Source organism: Bubalus bubalis, chromosome 16 (assembly GCF_019923935.1).
Source record: "Bubalus bubalis isolate 160015118507 breed Murrah chromosome 16, NDDB_SH_1, whole genome shotgun sequence".
Taxonomy (NCBI): domain Eukaryota; kingdom Metazoa; phylum Chordata; class Mammalia; order Artiodactyla; family Bovidae; genus Bubalus; species Bubalus bubalis.
In genome coordinates this window covers 23,233,910-23,238,115 of record NC_059172.1, presented here as the reverse complement: position 1 = coordinate 23,238,115, position 4,206 = coordinate 23,233,910, and the positions used below count along the sequence as shown (strand labels likewise).

The 4,206-nt window shown below is 40.1% G+C and overlaps 1 long non-coding RNA gene across 1 annotated transcript; it reads left to right on the top strand.

Annotated features, from left to right (window-relative positions):
- The first annotated feature begins 1,553 nt into the window (after positions 1-1,553).
- Positions 1,554-2,395, top strand: LOC123329676. Its single transcript, XR_006545187.1, has 2 exons — positions 1,554-1,691; positions 2,280-2,395. It is a non-coding gene; the product is annotated as an uncharacterized LOC123329676 (long non-coding RNA).
- The last annotated feature ends 1,811 nt before the right edge of the window (positions 2,396-4,206 follow it).

The following is a 4,206-nucleotide window of genomic DNA, read 5'->3' as shown; positions in this document are numbered from 1 at the left end:
TATGCTGCTCCTATAGAACTTGCCACATCAAACCTTGCGGTGTGGTTATTTGTGCTCACCTAAGGCGATGGCACCCTACTCCAGTACTCTTGCCTGGAAAAGTCCATGGGTGGAGGAGCCTGGTAGGCTGCAGTCCATGGGGTCACGAAGAGTCAGACATGACTGAGCGACTTCACTTTGACTTTTCACTTTCATGCACTGGAGAAGGAAATGGCAACCCACTCCAATGTTCTTGCCTGGAGAATCCCAGGGATGGGGGAGCCTGGTGGGCTGCCGTCTATGGGGTCACACAGAGTCAGACACGACTGAAGCGACTTAGCAGCATCTTGTCTCTCCCACTTGACTCTGATGGTCTGTCACTGGGTTGGGCAGACAAAGACCATGTCCATATTTCCCTTACTTCTATGTGTCATCTGAGCATCTACTATTATGTTCTGATCATGCCAGGTAGCTGATAAATATGTGCTGATTTGAACTTAACTGATATTGGTAATTGGGTGTCATTTGAAGCAGTGAGTTTCGTAAACTGATTGGTAAACACCATCTTTAGCTCTTGAAAACTTTCATGGCTTATTTAAGTCCCATTCAAAAAAGATATGTTGCAGTCATAACCCCCAGTACCTCAGAATGTGACCTTAATTAGAGATAGGGTCTTAACAGGGGTAATCAAGTTAAAATGAGGTCATTAGGATTAGCCTTAATCCAATATGGCTGATGTCCTTGTGAAAAGGAGATATTTGAAAACAGAGATGACACATATAGAAGAAAGATGATATGAAGACATTAGGGGGAAGATGGGCATCTATAAGCAAGGTAGAGAGACCTGGAACAGATCTTTCCTTCATAGCCCTCAGAAAGAACTTGATTTTGGACTTCTGGCATCTAGATGTGTGTGACAAATTTCTGTTGTGTAAGCAGCCCATTGTGATACTTTGTTATGGCAGCCCTAGCAAAACACTAGAGAAGCCAAACGTTACAGGGACCAACAAAAGTAGCCTGTGCCGGCCCTTCTAAATCTTTCGAGCATTCGGCAGTAAGACAGTAAGTGCTATTTTCATTTGCTTCCTTCAGAGGATCGTTAGCCAGGCATGGAGGTGCCCGCGGTTGTGTGTGTGTTTACAGATATCCTTCAGCATATTCCTTTCTTCAACTGGTGGTCTGCTGAGGGCCAGGCATGGTGCTGAGTTGGGACATGGCCCAAGCACATTCATGGCTTTAGTTTTCTCTCTTTCCAAGTTTCCAAATTCCTTATGCACAAGAATGGTGACTTTCATTTTCTTCTTCCCTCCCTGGCATGTCTCTATCTCTATGGACACAATGTGAACGTCAAAATAGCAGTGACTCTACACCTCGTCTGAATTCCTGTATCGTGTCCATCCCTCCGATCCTCGTTCTTTCTGAGTCTCCTTGCAGCTATGTGTGTGTGCTTATTTCACCTTCCCTTCTAGACTATAAACTTTATAAATGCATATTATAAGTTGTATAAATGCAACTTATATATATATATATAAATGCATAAAAGTTATAAATGCATATTATACAATGAATAGGTAAGCAGAGCAGAGGAGAGAGAAGAAAGCAGTGGCTAGATCCCTACCTTGGAAATAATAGAGAGAAGAACGTCACCCAAAAAGAAAAAAAGGAGGTGGATCATCATTCTTTGGCTCTTGGTTTAAACACACGAGGCTGAGGTATGCCTGGGGCTCATTTAAAATTATTTACAGCCACTATGTCAGAATCTAATGGATAGAACCTAAAGATATATGAGGGAACCGATCGAATATTCATTTTGGCTGTCACCGACTACACAGGACTTCTAAGAAAAACCACTCATATTAATAATAATAAAAATAATAATGATGATGATAATAATAGCTAATGTTTATTGATCTCTTGCTCTGGGTCAGCCTCTATTCTAAATGGTGTTTATACACATCATTTAATTTAATCCTCCCCAAAACTGTATAAGATAGATGACATCTTTAAAATATAGCTTCATGAGATGTTAAGTAAAATACTGAAGGTCTCAAGACAGGAACTGGTGGAGGTTCCAACTGGAATTCCAGTCCAGTTGGTACAATGCCAGAGCCCAGACTCATGACCTCTGCAACAAAGACTATTTGTCAAAGTTCCTTGACAGAAGCAGCCGAAAGCTTTAGTCCTGTTGGCAAGGTTGTCTTTTTGTGACAAAAATTATGAAAACAATTTTGTTTTACAATGTATCCTGTTTAGTTTTGCAATGTGTAATTTCCTATATATCTATCTGTATCTAATTAAAGAAAGAGAAGCAGAGATTTTGATGGGGACATCTTGGTGAGGATAGAATACCAAATATTTCAGGTAAAGTTTGGTTTTTCATTATGTACCAGTGTCAATAAATGTTCATTAAATTAAATGCATTCAGTTTTCTTGAACAGTCATGATTTATTTCTGGATGGCAGCGTTTGGATGCTATTTGCTCCTCATGATGATTTAAAGCAAAATACCAGAATCATCAGCATCATAGACAGTGGATCTGTGTGAGAACAGGGAAAGGAGGAATAACTTCGAATTGTATCTCATAGAGTGGCCCTCGCAAACAGTTCAGGGCTTTTAGTTTAGAAGTCAATGCATTCTTTTTTTCTCCCCTAGAAAATCATTTGTTTATTCAGCAAATATTTGGGAGTACCACGCACCCTCCAGGGACTATGCACCCTCCAGGGATACAGTGGTGAGCAAGGCAGTCGTGTTCTCTGTCCTCACTGAGCTTACAGTCTAGAGGAGGAGACAGGGTTAAACAGGTGGTTGTAGTCCTGTGTAACAGGAGCAAAGATGGGAGAAATAGGGTGCAGCAAGAGCAGGTGGGGTGATTTCCCAGGCCTAGGAAGTCAAGGAAATCTTCATAAATTCTAGGATCCTTTGGTAAATTTTTTGCAGAACTAAAATTTTTTTAGATGAAAATGAAATATTACTGCATAAAGCATATGACTCAAAGGTCCTTTTGTTAAATTTGAAAGATGGCAGAAGGTCTTAAATGTGTCCTCTTGGCAAATGGCTAGTTGATCAAGTAGGATAAAGCCCACCTCCCAGAGGGTCCTTTCAATAAAAGTGTCACCACCTGAAGAGGGACTGCACCAGAAACACTTTCTTCCTCCTCCAAATGGATGTTTCCTGAGTCTAGAAATGCCGAATGCTGCAAGAGAGTCTTATTATGTATCTAAACCTGTCCTAAATGACACCAGGGAGCCTGTTAATTGCTTATTTAGATGCCCGTGCATCACATTTTCTGCTGGTGTCTATATCTTTTAATCACATATCACAGCAACTGGAGTTACCTGGTAGGAGTGCCTCCATACCAACTTTTCCATCCTTGGATGCAATTTCAGAACAGCACTCCATCAGAAAGGGCAGCAGGATTCTATTAGAACATCTCCTATCTAATACAGAAATGTAGGTCCTTCAGCACAATCTTCCAGCTCACAAACACTGAGCATTTCAATAATATTACAACCCAATAATTCAGTGCAGTTTAAAACATATTTTTAAAACAGTATAGTGGATTCATCACCAATGCTTAGATCCGGCTTTCCGTGTGTTGAGATGCCACCTAGTGGACTGCATTACATACAAAAAGTAAAACGAATCATTTATAAGTTACAGTCTAGCAGTTTCTTCCTAACATTTGAGGTCCCAGAGACAAATCTGAGCTAGGGAGAGCTCTTAAATTTAAAATGTGACATCATATCTTCAGCATAGGTTCAGCTTGAAAGGGATCAGATTTGGAATTCCCTTTAAACATTCTACCAAGGGAGATATAAAAGGAGAGTATCAGAAAATATCGGCATCAAAAGAATTGGTTTTGAGTTATCATTGGTGGTAGTTGAAAGAGAAGCTGATGCAAAATAAAAAGCAGCCTATTTTATCTAAGGTGATTAGGATTTGGAGCAAATAGAAAAACCAGACTTCAGAATTCAAAGTAGATAACAAGTTTAAAGATACACAACGATTCACAACTTCTTATAGGATTAGGCACCTCTGAAGCTCCTCTGTGTTTGGTGAGGGCTGATGTTCAAAGAATGTTTATTGACCATTCACTATACGCTGAGCTCTAAGCTGGAACTAAGAATAATGAACCAAACCGGACAGAAAGCAGAGAGTTATTACTTCAGAACATTCTGGATTTTGCCACTTAATTCTACAGCATGATGTCACTGTTTCACCCATGTT